At 39.0% G+C, this 16,815-nt stretch overlaps 1 long non-coding RNA gene across 2 annotated transcripts; it reads right to left on the reverse strand.

Moving 5' to 3' along the window:
- Positions 1-1,697: 1,697 nt before the first annotated feature.
- Positions 1,698-16,491, reverse strand: LOC134357565 (uncharacterized). 2 transcript variants are annotated; one of them, XR_010020653.1, is made up of 3 exons: positions 16,321-16,491; positions 14,601-14,745; positions 1,698-3,689 (listed from the first exon to the last, which is right to left on the reverse strand). It is a non-coding gene; the product is annotated as an uncharacterized LOC134357565 (long non-coding RNA). The 2 variants fall into 2 exon arrangements; XR_010020654.1 differs by having other exon boundaries at positions 1,698-3,686; positions 16,321-16,490.
- Between the last annotated feature and the right edge of the window lie 324 nt (positions 16,492-16,815).

Consider the following 16,815-nt stretch of genomic DNA (forward strand, 5'->3'; position numbering starts at 1 on the left):
ATCCAGAAATTCACATCTGTTGTTCCAATGCAATGATCACTTCAGATTGGCACTGCACAAAGTCCAGCTGCATTTCCATTTGACTTAAATATCAAATCATGCAACACAATCTAAAACATTGTAAAAATCGTAATTATTTAAACAATACATTTTCATGGCTTGCTGCAGGATTATACAGTAAATGCCACATTTGAATAGAGCTGAATTGATGTGTATCAGCACCCCCACCAGGACTCACAATTAATATAAATCTAAATGGTGGTCAATTATTTGTATATTTAATAAGGTTGTCAACTATATCACACTACCAGGATGCCAAAAGGCAAAAGCAGACATTAATTATATAGAATTGGAAGGCTCTAAGGAATCTTGCCCTCACTTACATCTAAGCATTTTGTACGATAGCTTACAGGTGGCGAGGAAAAGTAAAATCCTTCCCACCCCTCTCAACCTAGGAAAAACAAGAATCAAGCATGCAAATTTAAGGGACAGAAAATAATTGCTAATACTGTCAAAGGTTATTTATGCCGAGCAGAACAGCATCCTTTCCCTTAGGTCAGAGAGAAGAACATTTTACTCCTAATAGCATGTTGCTCTGACCTTGGTTCCATTGTTATGCTTATACATTGTAATAGTAATCACATAGCAACACCAGAGAAAAAATATAACTCAGCTGAATTATATTTCTATTTTGATCTGTGACACTTTAAATTCAGTTTTTAAATTAACCAACATAATAACTGTTTGAAACACAAATGGGTTAATTTTGCTTTACCACATTAAAGCAAAGTCATCGGTGTTAGAGTGATGTTTGACAGACTGTTTCTAAACTTTCATAATTTGAGATTGGGCATTCTGACAAATATCAGGTCTGACCATGCGCAGGACTCCCAAAAGTTAGAAGCATTCTGTTCTTTTCACCATGATTTGCAAATTTTGAGTTCATTTCTTTTTTCCCTTTGATTTAGATTGATTGCTTATGCTGACAATTCCTGGATTATATGTGAGTTTAATCAAAGATTATTAATTGGTTAATTCAATTTTACCTGAAATACTACTAAGTTAAATATTCATATTACCTAGTGTCCATGCACACAGATCTTAGTACATGCTAAACCAAAGTACGATGCCACACTCCTTCCGCAATGAAGCTCAACCGGGAACCAGTACTGGAATAATCTGGTCTATGGCTGAACAACACTTCTGCCCTTTGCTAAATTCAAGCTCCTCAGATAATTAGCTCCTTATATTAGCTAAAGTGGAGAAGTGCTCAATGGAGGGGTTAGGAATGACGAAATGAAAATTAGACATGGAAACAGGCGGTTTGGTCCTTCTTTGCATTTACCCTGTATATACCCTGTGTTGAGATGGTCAGGCCTTCAGAGAACAAGGCACTTATCATGCTTATAGAGTCTGCAATCCAGACAGCAACATATTAACTCTGGTATAATGCTTAGAGGTTATGACGGAATAGCCTGCAGCAGTCATTCAATGCATAACTTAATAAGATGCAGAACTGAGGGAAATGTGGTTGAGAGGTAATAGAAGCTCTTGTACACTTTCCATTTATTTTAAAAGAAAATTACCAACAAAATCCAAATTTTAGTAGTCCCGTAATTTTTTTCTGAATCCTTATGTTTTTTTCCTAATTATCTCTGAAGGGGTTTACCTAGAAGGCAAGGACCAGCTGTAAGCGATTTTGTGTGTGTGTGTGTGTGTGTGTGTGTGTGTGTGTGTGTGTGTGTGTGTGTGTGTGTGTGTGTGTGTGTGTGTGTGTGTGTGTGTGTGTGTGTGTGTGTGTGTGTGTGTGTACGCGCGCGCTTGCTTTTTAGTAAAAGTTGGTGGGGAACAACAAAATTGGATTCGCATTGAAAACATATGAACAGAACCTGTTTCAGGCAGAGTGTGATTGTGGGAAGATAACTGGCAGTGGTTTTGTTCTCAAATGCCAGAATCTACCACTATTTTTGTTATTTTGAAATGTAATACTTGTTTTTGTTTTGTCACTGGAGGTGAAAATAGTGAAAGAGGTTTTTAAATTCAAAATTACTTTTGTCAACACACCTGTAGACTTTATTAGGAGCAAAAGTATTTTTTGTAAAGTCCTCAATCAATCACTTGCAAAATAAAATACATTCCATTTTCTGGGAGATGCTACAATCGGCTAATAGATTTTGAGGATCTAGAGGAGGTGAACACTGCCAGAAAGTGGGTCTTTCTTGTTACTGTCCCAATCCCTCTTTTGCCAAGTGCTTGTGTGAGCAGACATACAAGGACAGGGTTAAGTTTGGCTGTTCTCCATGTTTTAATAACTTGGCAACACTCACCAACTAAGCTCACATTTGACAAATGGCTGTCAGCACTGGAAGATCCATACTGTGATACTGACCTTAGGAGGTGAAAGGAGGAAATGGAAATAAAAATTCTGGAATCACAGTGTGTAAAATTAAGAGTTTTTTGCATACTTTGTAGTGAGATGATACAAGTCAGGAAACAACCTGCCATTACTTACTGTGCCTGTAAAATGTGCAGGGTAATCAATGGTGACCTGTCTCATCGTTAAAGCAGCAAGACTTGGTATTTAATTTCATCAGATATTGGATTTACCTGGAAAAAAGTATTACTCATAGTTGTTAATGCCTTATTAATGTACTCACAATCTTGAATCTCAATGTGGAAGCAATGAAATTGCAAGTTTGGCTAGCCAAGCTGTACTTAACATATCAACTGTTCCAAGGCCGGGCTCAGTCAGTCTGAGAACAAATAGAAACAACTAATCTCTGTTATTTACTTGCTCACTGACTTTACTATCTCAAGCAGCATTCCCTGAACAAATTGGCAATCACTGAACATCTTGGGAAACTTCTGTTTGACAGAGATGCCCTAAGCAATAAACTCTGTATTTTGAACCATTTCTTTGTCCTGTGTGAGTATTCATACTTGATATTATACTGAAAATCCACCATTTCTTTTCATTACCACATCTTCAAAACCCAGTCACCAAACTTCCTGACTGCAAGTTCCATCTACTTCCTGCAACAACATTCAGCCTTCAATACTTGGCCTTTCACAACCACTTCTTCCTAATCAAGTGATCACTTAGAAGATTTAGATATACTGAATGCCTTCCTAGTAAATATGTGTTTTAGTTAAATTGTAATAAAATGTCATTTCTGTCAAAATCATTGCAGTACATTTGCCTAACTTTAACCCATGACCATGTTAAGGACCACTTTTGTTACCTGTAAGCATGTTACTACATTTACAACCCAAAACTTTCAAGATTTCTACAACTAAGATTTCCAAAAAATCAAATCTAAAGTGTTTCATAAATAAGAGTGAAATAAATCAAGCAATAAAGAAAACTTAATAGTTCATATGAAATCAGAAAATTATTAGAACATGAGCAGATTACTTTCATAGTGAATTAGGTCATACATTAAAGTGAACTTAAAATGTCACAGTTTTCTATATCTATACATTCACACTGCAGTCACAAAGTAACATGATGGTTAGCTGTCCTTGGTTGACTTGATTGAATCTTCAGCAATTAAGCACTGGATGGTACTTGCTGAACAGGAGTTTCAATTGGTAACGCAGATCTCTGTCTCTTTCTGTCATCTTCAAGAATGGTTTGCATCAGTTTTTTTTTGCTTTCAACTCTGTTGGTCCATTCTTTGATGAGTCTGCTGGTGAAACACAATAAATGTTGTTTTTTGAGTTATATGTAATAAAACGTCAATTATTATCATTTATCTGGGGAAACTTATTCATATTGCTCCAAGTAGCATTAGGCAGAGAAGTTCAAGGTTCTGGAGAGGTTTTGTATCTTGGTAATAATATGAAGCAAATGCTCTTGCCTATCAACCGCATATCCTACTGACTTTCACTTCTATTCAATAGAAAGAAAAATTGGGAGAAGAATAAAATTAATGTCTAATCCGTTTTTGGCCAATGTACACCATTGTCAGGTGTGAGACTAACTTGTTTTTTAATTACAATTATCCATATTTTTATCATAAAATAAACCTCCAAACACCCTGAGTGTAGGGTAATGAAAGTGGGAGAAAAGTACATAATTCACAACCACTGACAGTCATTTGGGGTTTCGGTTTAAGAGGCTGCACTGACACGATGACGTTTTTTACGTAAAGAGCTTTACCATGCTTTTGTGTTTAGGTTTTGGATTTCAATAATATGTGTTATGGGTTTCATTAAAGATAAAAAGCCTCACTTAGTTTTATTTGCGTAAACCTACATGAGTCACTAACATTAGACTCACTAATTTTGCACCTCTTCCCTCGTTGTGTGAAGCTGTCAACACCTTGCTGAATTATTTTCTGCTTCCTGACCCAGAGTACTGAGATTATCTGCAATATTCTTACCACCACAAAGACTGAAGCCATTGATATGAGCACTGTCTGAACCTGGACATTACAAGTTCGGGCGGTTCAAGCATATTATATAAACCAGCCAAGCTAATGGAGAAGAACATTTCTTCAAAGGTTAGACAAATGACAAAAAATATTATCAAATATTGATGTTGTATTCTGCTGGAATATTTGTTCAGCTCTACAGCTCTTGGCATTTTGACTCCATATAATCCTGATTAAGGTTATAGGTAGCACTCTTAATCTATGTATTCAGAAAATATAAAATATAGTACACAGTCATACACTATGGTTTTGACTAAATTGTCTTCAAACTCAAATGAAGATTTTTAAAGAATATCCTTTAGGAGTCTCCTTCTACATCTACAGTGCAAGCTCCTATTTCCTTTCCCCATCTAGTGAACTGGATGGAAACAATTCTTCAGACACTTCAGCCTTCAATCACCCACACTCAACAAACTGCCACGTTGAGTGGTAGCACTATCCATGGCTATTGTCACTTCTATAACAACTTTGAGGACTTCTTGGCCAGTCCTCCCCACCATTGAGCACATTTGCACGGAGCATAGCCACAAGAAAGCAGCATCCATCATCAGGGACCCTGCCATCTAGACTGTGTTTTCTTCTTGCTACTACCTTCCGGCAGGAAGTACAGAAGCCCTACGCCCCACTCCACCAGGTTTAGGAGTGATTGTTACCCTATAACCATCAGGCTTCTGATCTGGCGTGGAGAACTTAGCACACTACAACTCTGAACTGATTTTACAACCTACAGGCTAATTTTCAAGGACTCTTTGCAACTCAGGTTCTCAATATTATTTTTTTATTTACACAATTTGTCTTCTTTTGCTCATTGGTTGTTTGTCAGTCTTTGGTTATGCACAGTTTTTCATAAATTCTATTGTATTTCTTCATTTTCCTCAAAAGCTTCTCAGGGTAGAATATGATAACACATAAGTGCGTTGGTAATAAATTTTACTTTGACTTTGAGATGCCATGATCCTGTTACAGTGGCACATTGTTGGCATAACTGGGAGTCTACTTAGATAACTGAACAGACAGAAGCAGGAAAGGCTTGGGAAAAGAGTAGATGTTGTTAAAGAAACTCTGTAGGAACCAACTCAATCCTTTAGAACTCTGTTCACTGATGCTAAGGGCTGAATCAATTAAAATCTACAGTGACCTCAACTAGACAAGCTGCTCCACACTTGTGTAGATCTCAATATAGACTAACCTTTTCATCCTCTTGGTTTTGTGACATTACCAAAATATATGCAGGGAAACAAAACATCTTGGCTGTTTACACTTAATGTTTAAACTCACGCTACCCTTGACTTTAAGGCAATCCCACTATTCCACTGACAAACATTTCAGGTCTCATGATTACTAAAGTTAACCTCATTGCCACAATCATGATATGCATTCAACGTCTGTACATTTGGATTGGTTAATGGCATTCTTGGCACTTAGTGAAAAATGGTGTTTTCTCGTTCGATTGCATCGGAGGAAATAGTCCAGCCTGATATTACAGTGTGGCACTGAAGGGCTGATGTATTGATCCCACTTGCAGGTGTTGAGTGAGCACGAGAAATCATTGAAACTCTTTCAGAGAGTTCCTGACAGATTTACTGGTTAATAATCTCTTTGCTCTTTCTGGCTTTTTATGGTGTTTCTTTCTACAGTAATAATTTTTACAACATGTGAAGAGGTTATAAAATGCGATATGATTTATTTGAGTAAAAATGGTAAATATAAAAATATGTAATATAGTAAATATGTAATATAGTATATGCTCTTCTCTCCTTGGTTAAAGTTGTTGATTATTTTGCTGATCAGGGTCCTGGAGTTTGGTTAGTCTGCTGATACCACACCTAACTAATTATCTTTTGTATGTAATACAGACAATTTGGTAGATGATTCTCACCCACTATTTGCAGCAGAAGTGTCTTTTTCTCCTCTTTGTAATGAAAACACTAAGGCTTTGTAATTTTTCGTCTGTTCCCTAATTGACAAGAAATGACTTTTGGCAAGCATATTACTTTAAAATAGACTTGAGGCATGCATGGGCTCAGGAAACAACGTTAAATTTACGATGTCTGAGCCAAGACATCACAGAGGCCTGAAGGGTGGGGAAGCCAGCCAATTGCATCACGCAGATTGAAAGTTTCAGTTCTCCATTTTACTGGGGGAAGTCGGCTTTCTACAGATCAACCTTGCTAATGGCAAGGCAGCTGGTAGGAAGAAGATTCATATTGAAATGCTTAATGTTATTCTTCGCAAGGAGCAAGAAATCACAACATAAACTGGTGTTAAGTGGTGACAGCTTGAAGTTTGGGACAGTATCAGATAAATACTTTGCTCTGCCTCTCTGGCAGAACTGCAACAATGGAATTTAAAAGTCTTGTTAATCATTACTTGTAGTTTCATGTTGTGCATTTTAGAAGTAGTTTAAAATAATTTTGAAAAGTTATATTTCTGCTACTTGAAGTACTCAGAAAGACAAAGTGATGGCTGATTGCACATACAGTGGCATGCAAAAGTTTGGTCAAAATTTCTGTTACTGTGAATAGCTAAGCGAGTAAAAGATGGCCTGATTTCCAAAAGGCATAACGCTAAAGATGACACATTTCTTTAATATTTTAAGCAAGATTAGTTTTTAAATTTTCATCTTTTAGAGTTCCAAAATAACAAAAAAGGAAAAGGGCCTGAAGCAAAAGCTTGGGCACCCTGCACAGTCAGTACTTAGTAACACCCCCTTTGGCAAGTATCACAGCTTGTAAACGCTTTCTGTAGCCAGCTATGAGTCTTTCAATTCTTGTTTGGGGGACTTTCACCCTTTCTTCCTTACAAAAGGCTTCTAGTTCTGTGAGATTCTTGGGCTGTCTTGCATGCACTGCTCTTTTGAGGTCTATCCACAGATTTTTGGTGATGTTTAGGTCGGGGGACTGTGAGGGCCATGGCAAAACCTTCAGCTTGCGTCTCTTGAGGTAGTCCATTGTGGATTTTGAGGTGTGTTTAGTCATAGTCATAGTCATACTTTATTGATCCCGGGGGAAATTGGTTTTCCTTACAGTTGCACCATAAATAATAAATAATAATAGAACCATAAATAGTTAAATAGTAATATGTAAATTATGCCAGTAAATTATGAAATAAATCCAGGACCAGCCTATTTGCTCAGGGCGTCTGACCCTTCAAGGGAGGAGTTGTAAAGTTTGATGGCCACAGGCAGGAATGACTTCCTATAATGCTCTGTGTTGCATCTTGGTGGAATGAGACTCTGGCTGAATGTACTCCTGTGCTCACCCAGTACATTATGTAGTGGATGGGAGACATTGTCCAAGATGGCATGCAACTTGGACAGCATCCTCTTTTCAGACACCACCGTGAGAGAGGCCAGTTCCATCCCCACAACATCACTGGCCTTACAAATGAGTTTGTTGATTCTGTTAGTGTCTGCTACCCTCAGCCTGTTGCCCCAGCACACAACAGCAAACATGATAGCACTGGCCACCACAGACTCGTAGAACATCCTCAGCATCGTCCGGCAGATGTTAAAGGACCTCAGTCTCCTCAGGAAATAGAGACGGCTCTGACCCTTCTTGTAGACAGCCTCAGTGTACTTTGACCAGTCCAGTTTATTGTCAATTCGTATTCCCAGGAACGTTAGGATCATTATCCTGTTGTAGAAACCATCCTCTTTTCATCTTCAGCTTTTTTACAGACGGTGTGATGTTTGCTTCCAGAATTTGCTGGTATTTAATTGAATTCATTCTTCCCTCTACCAGTGAAATGTTCCCCATGCCACTGGCTGCAACACAAGCCCAAAGCATGATCGATCCACCCCCGTGCTTAACAGTTGGAGAGGTGTTCTTTTCACCTTTTTTTCTCCGAACATACCTTTGCTCATTGCGGCCAAAAAGTTCTATCTTAACTTCATCAGTCCACAGGACTTGTTTCCAAAATGCATCAGGCTTGTTTAGATGTTCCTTTGCAAACTTCTGACACTGAGTTTTGTGGTGAGGATGCAGGAAAGGTTTTCTTCTGATGATTCTTCCATGAAGGTCATATTTGTGAAGGTGTCAGTGTACAGTAGAACAGTGCACCACCACTTCAGAGTCTGCTAAATCTTCCTGAAGGTTTTTTGCAGTCAAACGGGAAATTTGATTTGCCTTTCTAGCAATCCTATGAGCAGTTTTCTCGGAAAGTTTTCTTGGTCTTCCAGACCTCAACTTGACCTCCACCGTTCCTGTTAACTGCCATTTCTTAATTACATTACGAACTGAGGAAACGGCTACCTGAAAATCCTTTGCTATCTTCTTGTAGCCTTCTCCTGCTTTGTGGGCACCATTTATTTTAATTTTCAGAGTGCTAGGCAGCTGCTTAGGGGAGCCCATGGCTGCTGATTGTTGGGACAAGGTTTGAGGAGTCAGGGTATTTATAAAGCTTTGAAATTTGCATCACCTGGCCTTTCCTAATGATGATTGTGAACAAGTCATAGCCCTAACAAGCTAATTAAGGTCTGAGACCTTGGTAAAAGTTATCTGAGAGCTCAAATCTCTTGGGGTGCCCAAACTTTTGCATGGTGTTCCTTTCCTTTTTTTCACTCTAAAATTGTACAAAACAGAAATAATACACTAATCTTGCTTAAAATGTTGAAAAGAATGTTTCATCTTTAACTTTATGACTTTTAGAGATCAGTTCATCTTCTACTCGCTTAACTATTCACAGTAACAGAAATTTTGACCAGGGTGCCCAAACCTTTGCATGCCGTTGTATGAGAATGGTTTCCCCTCATGGAGGCATAAAAAGCTATGAGACATGGTATCAGAATAATAGGCCAGTTAAGATGGAAATAAAGAGGAATTTCTTCTCTAAGAGGGTTCTGAATCTTTGTATTTCTCCCAGGTTGCTGTGAAGGCTGAATCACTGAATATAGTCAAGGATGATTTAATGGGGAGTCAAGATAATCTGTCAGAAAGTGAAAGTGACACCAATATGAATTGCTTATTGGAAGGGAGAGCTGGTTAGTGGGGCTGTACAATCCTTCTCCAATTTTTTACATTCTTTTGAATACTCTGATCAACTCAGAAAAAAATGGTTTCCTCTGTTTCCAGACATGAAATCCTCTGATGTCCCCAAAGAACAAATCTCACTAACGTAATATGGCACTCATGACTATGGAAGGCCCTCAAATATTAACCTTGCATGCAGTTCATTTCAAATCTTTGCAAATGAATCAGTCCATAGTTAAAACACTGAACAGAAGATTATTCGTTTACTTAATGGAACAACTCTTGCTTCACCCTCTCTTGATACAGGATCTGAGTGTAGAAAATTCAGGTCTTAAGTGTGAAAAATGTTGTCCACATAAAAGTGTTTGAGCAACCACTTTGCTATACAAATAGTTGTGAGTCAGTAGGGCTGGGAGGTACCATCTGAGCGGAATAATGCTCATAGTGATTTTTGGCAAGGTATACATCTCTAGAGTTAGAAAATATGTGATAGCATTTCACCTGTGGTAGTTTTATTACTTCAAATAAGTCATCACTTTTTGTTATATAATCCATATTAACATCAGTACAGCAGAAAATGTTATCTCCACCCCCCCACCAAAAGGTAAAAAACCTCATTTGGAGAGATTTCTGGAGTTTTATCAATGTCATGATATTTTCCATATTGTTGCATCAAATCAAAACTATCTTAAGCTTTTGTCATAGCATATAGAATTACAGTACAATAATTCAGATGTGGGGTTCCACACGACCATAACCTAGACCCCATTTGGTTGTAAAATGAATATATTTAATCAAAGACTGCTTTCCATTCTTTGTTTTCCATACTTTCATAACCTATTAATAATCATAATAATTTTCCAAGTCTTCCACGTCTTCCACATCTTCATCTAAACTTTCCACAGTCTCTGAGGTGGATGCCTGGTTCTCGCAGTCTGCCAGTCTACACATGTTAATATACCTGAGGCCATTTGCACCACACATAAATCTTGGGAGTGAACATTTTTTGGACAGTTACAGACCAGTAGATCCAGGACGGCATCGGGTGCTGGCTGGTCTTCCATCCAGTGCACCACCAACTATTCAGCTTCCTCTTCTCTCTCCATCTTCCATCCTTTGCCAACAGGGCTTGGCACTTGTGGGTCCTTCTCCAAACACCTTCTCCATATACCAGCCTGGTAGTTGGCTCGCCGTGCATGTTTTGTTAAGCAGTCCTTGCATGGTGGGAGTTGATGACTTTCGATTTCACCTTTTTTGGAACAGAAAAGCTGATACCTGAGCTCATTGACCTTGGTGGTCGATGCTTTTGGGGCATACAGGAGACATGAAAATGCCTCCAGTTTGTCCATCAGTTCTGGGGAGAGGTCCCATTCCTGACCCAACTCTAAGAATGTGTCCTGAGTTTTCCTGCTGCCGCCAGAAGTTTTAGGGCACTTGTCTTCCCTTTGCCTGCAAAAGCACTTACAGTGTCACATCCTGTATATGCGTGCAACCCGATGAGAGCCCTACAAACCTCTATGCCAACAGTGGCAGCAACCTTCCTGATGTCTACAAGCCTTGTACGGGTTCTAGTGCCACACTTCTGGAACAATGGGTCCTCAATCTTGTCACAAAATGCTAAAGACATGATAAAGACATCTGTGTCTTCTGAGCAGATGACTACAGATTGGTATCCCTCTCTTGTGGCATGGGCAGCATGGAGAAGTAGGCGGCCATCTGCTTCTTCTTGTTGACACTGTACAGCTGACACCTCCTCACTGTCTTGAGATGTGATTCTGTAACATTTGTCATTCACAGTTGCATACAGAATCTTCTCCTGTAGCTTTGCTCTGTACTCCGCCTTCCTCCATTCATGGACTATAAAGCTAATGATACTAATTTTGTTACTGACTTTGGTCAGGAAGCTCCTCCACTGCCTCACCATCTGTGTGCCTGTGATACCTTGCAACTCATGACCGGTCTCTTCATCCCGTAGAGATCTTTCACTATTCTTGATAGAGTTCTCCTTGTATGTGTCGAACACAACATCTATTCTGCTACTCTGACTGCCTTTCCTCAGAGCCATACCCAGAATTGTTGTGGCAACATCTCTGAAAGTATCTTGTATACTTGTATACAAGTATCTTGTATCTTTGGACTAAGTTCATTCCATCAACCACTGTAGCAGAGTTTCCTGGGAGTTGCTCCTCCACTGCTACATTTTTCTGCAAGGTTGTGGCTAAAGTAGCTTTATTTGTCTTTCTCAGCAATCCTTCTGGTGTGGACAGGGCCCAGGGCAATGGTCCAAGGGGATGAGAAAGGATATCCTCCATACGTAGACTGCGCCCTTGTGCCATCACTATGATGCGTCCAAACAAAGACCTGTCTGCTTTCAAAATGATAGCCCTCCCATTTGATTTCACTTCTCTCTTCTTACACATATCACTGAATGTTTCCAGCTTGTTGGTTTTCATTGGGTCATGGAATTTCTTTGCTGGTGGATCTTCCTCTAGTCTCTCATCCTTGAAGGTTGCATAGCATTGCTCACCAATCTCATATGCCTTCATCAGGTCGGAGGCAAAGTCCTTGGAGGTTGCCTTTGCCATAGAGATGCTAATAAGGTCCCGCTTCTCTGCAAATGGGTTGACCCATTCATGTATGAGGCTAACCACTGCTGAAACTGCTTCCTCATCTTTCTGGATTCTTGGCCACTGTAGCTCCGCATGACAAAGCTCTGATTTGTTGCCTTGCACCATCTCCCTTAACTGTCCCAGGAATGCACTGTGGTGCTCAACTGTTATGTAGTAACGCTTGATAGCTCCAGCATTCAGGCTGAACCGTGATGTGCCTCCAGGAGTCTGTGTGTCTTTGTTCACTGTGGCTTCAATAGCCTGGTCCACAGGGATCTGCCCAAAGGGGTTGTTACTTGACAGCTGCACTGAGAATTGGCCTGTCTTGAAGGCCTCATACACAGAAGGATTCTTCTCTGGGAGTTTCATCATCTGAGCAAAGTAAGGGGACAGGTACCTGGCATAATTCATCTTATCATAGGCAAAGCACCATGGGATCATGGTTCTTACAGCATGGAGGTGCAACTTCCAGTCCCCCTCACAGAAAGCTACCACCGCTGCAATGCTATTGCATACTTTATAGCACTAGGGGTGTATACCTTGCCAAATATCACTATAAGAATTATTCCCCCAGATGGTACTGGTGGCCTAAATTTGGGGTCCTGGCTCACAGACTAAAATGGAAGATAAGAAAAAGTTCCTTCACAATTTCAATCATGCCAATTTGACCATGGGCCTAGAATCCTTATCCAAAATGAAGCTTTAGCAGTGGCTCAATATCCATTTCCATGACCTCAGCTGAAGGCACTGACTGGATCCACAAGCTCCAAATACAATTCTAACGGCTGCTCAAGGAACCATATGAGTAGTTTGACCTTCCGGTCAAGATGGAGCCTGTGTCCAATGCTCCTTTGGTTGACATCTTCTGGATAGATCATGAAACCATATATTTCACTTCTTTTATGTCTTACATTTGCTTTTCATCTTGGATGTGACTCTGGAACTGTTGGAGCCTATGACTTGCTGATTGGAGATTGTTTGAGTGTTTCAGCCCTCTGCAGTCTCCAAGAGGATTCCAGGAGGCAGAGGCAGTGAGCAGGTTGTGGGATGGGACGCGAGCCAATGCCTGATTCCATTTCACCAATTAAAGCTTCCATTGTTCACCAATTAAAGGGATGAGGGAGATTGTAACTCGGAGGCGAATTATCAAGTTTGGAGATCGTTTGGGTGCTTCAGCACTCTGCAGTCTGCAGTATCTGAGAGGATTCTGGGAGGCAGAGGCAACGTGCGCAAACCTCATGGTGAGGAGGCTGTGGGATGGGGCAAGAACCGATGTTCGACTCCATTTCGCCAATTAAAGCTTCCATTGTTCACCAATTAAAGGGATGAGGGAGATTGTAACTCGGAGGCGAATAAACAAGTTTGGAGATCGTTTGGGTGCTTCAGCACTCTGCAGTCTGCAGTATCTGAGAGGATTCTGGGAGGCAGAGGCAACGTGCGCAAACCTCATGGTGAGGAGGCTGTGGGATGGGGCAAGAGCCGATGTTCGACTCCATTTCGCCAATTAAAGCTTCCATTGTTCACCAATTCAAGTGGTGAGGGAGATTGAAACATCGAGGCGAGTGTGAAGGGTGAGCACCAGTTGCCTGTCTTTTGATCGCTGAAGATCACTCTGCTATGCTACTGGAGAAGGGAGAGCCTGCTGCTGTGTTCGGAGCATGTTGCCCAGGTTTTCTGCGTTTTGGATGTGGACTTGGACTATAGACTCTTTTCAGTCTTTCGGTTTTGTATATTCTGTGTTTTTTGCCTGACTTTTCTCAGTTTTTTTGTGCAGGGAGGGGGAATTCTGGGGGTTGATAATTGTGCTGCCGTTTCTTTCTTGGCTCATGGCTACCTGGAGAAGCAGAATTTCAAAGTTGTATACTTTGATAATAAATGAACCTTTGAACCTATAAAGGAATCATTAACCCAATGATGATTCAACTATGGTTTAGATTTATGATAGAAAAGGTACAAATTTCAAGACTAGTTCAAAACCAAAGCAATTATAAAGATTCATGTTATCTTTAAAAAGTAGAGGTACTTTCCTCCAATGGACTCTTGAAGTTCACCTACTTGATTATCATGAACAACGTAGTATTTAATGCTATTTTTGTCGTAACAAAACCTTGCTTACAGACATATTATCCAATTTCATTCATTTTCTCCCTATCCCATTGCAACTGTTGAATCTCTAATAATGGCTCCTCTTCTTCCCCCGCCTTGTAACTTCCGTACGCCTTTGGCCAAACCCATCTCCATGTAAAATACTGATGGACCTAGTACCATAAATACATGTCTCATCAAATAGAGTTATCTGAAAAAACAACTATGAAGTAAGTAGACAATGTTACATTGATTTAACAGGATCCACTGCAGAAATTCATCCCCATGGTCATAAGTTCATAAACCATCACTATTCACGATGGCTCCATGGCATTGCATTTCACTGATTATTTTCATTAGGATATGGGCAATATATAATGTAATTAAGTTATGAAGTCTCAACCAGGGAGACAATTAATGTGATTACCGAAAGAGTGGAGCATAGTTTCTAGAGGTCAGTTCTATGCTGTCTTATATCACAGCGTAACCCTACCACACACCTACTAAGGGCACTCCGACTCAGCCGCAGCCTTTCCTGTTCCAGCCACTCCGTTTGCTTTTCAATCTTCTTCTCCCATATAGTTCTCAAGTCATACGTAGGGTCAGCTGCTCTCTCCCGGGGCATGTAAGACAGATCAGCCATTCCTAGAGAATAAAGTAGATTGCGACTTAAGTTCAAGATGTAGCAGCTGTGTATTTTAACAATTTTTACAGCTCGTCTGTTTTAGCATGTTGCATTATCCCTTTGATATCTGCTATTCGTGTTAATATGTTTCTTAAATTTTCTGATATTCACTAGCAAACAAAGGTAGTTCACTGCAATGACATTATTAAAATACAGTACTAGATGCGTCAAAACCAACCTATTCTCAACCTTATTTACGTCAATTTACATAGCACCTGTTCCTGCATACCAGTCAAAAATATGCACAATTATTTGGCTGGAGGAATAATTTACCATACCATCCTTCCCAATTAGTGAATTATAGTTTAATATTGTTTGTTATTTTGAATACATGCTTGTTCACAGATCTGTGTAAACCAAGTTTATAATATTGATTATTTATTTTCATTATAAATTAAAATCATCTTTATATCTTTAAGTGAATTAAGCAAAACATCAGGATTACATGTTTTTGTTTATTTTGAATTACTACCACATTTAATTTGATTTCAAGCATGCACATAACTAGGTAAGGATTAAAATCTCTACTTCCAGTTTATTATTTAACACATTTTATTGATCAGCGCTCTTTTACTAACAAAACCATCAGGATAGACCTTCACTGCAAGTTAGATTATGATCTATATAATACATTACTACTATCCCTAAACATTTCCACCAAAGCACTAAATAGAATGACTAATTCAAATCTCAAAAAAGATTTCTTAACACCTACAGAAACTTTATTATTTTAGAGTGATGAACCTCTTTAATCTTTATACAAATAATGTTTAATTAATTTTACATTACTTCTTGTGTTTTCTTTAAATGCATGATTCTTTAAATACAACCTCATTCCTCATTCTTATGCTGAATATTTTGCATATGACATAGGAGCTAAGCTTACTATTAATTCTTTTCTTGAAACACTCTGTTCACAGATCATTTTTACAAGTACAGTTATTTATCATCAGTGTGAATTAAAATCATCTTTATGTTGTGAACTAAATTCTGCAGACATCACTATTGTATTTTTAACTGTGAACTAGTACCACACTTGATAGCAAAAATGCAAATCTAAATGTTACTCTGTGTTATATCCATATTTTATGAGATTAATGTCACAAATTCTTTACTTAAAATACAAATTGCTGATTCATATAAGAATCACAGTTATGGAAATATATTTATAGAGTAAATATTTTATTGAATTACTGAATGGATTTGCAACCTTGTACTTTAGATTGCTGTATCAACATGGTTTGCTGCATATTTCCTAGAACTTTGATGGATTATTTTTGACGAAAGATTGGCTTAAATCAAGAAAGGTTTCCAGCTGATGAAATATTAGAAGCAATACATGATATTCTCACTTAACAATAGCACATTTATTCTAAGATTTCCTGACATCATATATATTCATCAAATACACAATTCACTAAAAAGATCTCTCATCATTTAAACATCTATTTATTTGAAGAACACAATTAAAATCAGCAGAAAGTAAGTTAATTCAACACAGAAACAAAATAGAATTTAAAAGATAATTCACTCACTGAACTTGAGGGGAAGGAATGGAGAAGAGCGTTCCGTCAGCCAAATGATTGTTTCTTGAAGTGTGGTGATGCCTATCCGTTCAGGGACTGAGCTAGAATGGGTACAGGCTAACACACACGACCAACCTTTCTTTACGTTGCGTCTCCGCTCTGTTTATATGTGAGCTGGCGACAAAGTCTATTTTGAATAGAGATCTGGGATCAGAAGGCTTGTATCATTCCATGAATTTTGTAGTGTAGTATGCGTGATGACATGACAGGCTGAGGGTTCCAGAAGCATTGCCCATGGAGTGGGATAGTTGCTGGCAGATGTCATTGCACCCCTGCACGCCAAACATAACTTGGCAGAGCTGGATCAGATATTTCTTTGAAAAGCACATCATTCACTTGAGTTCGACTTTCATGGACATTGCTTAAGTTTTCTTTTGACCTAGCAGGAGCTGTAAGTGTGAAATAGCTTGTATAACAATTCATGGTGGAATATTACATTACATG

This window comes from Mobula hypostoma, chromosome 16 (genome assembly GCF_963921235.1).
Source record: "Mobula hypostoma chromosome 16, sMobHyp1.1, whole genome shotgun sequence".
Lineage (NCBI taxonomy): Eukaryota > Metazoa > Chordata > Chondrichthyes > Myliobatiformes > Myliobatidae > Mobula > Mobula hypostoma.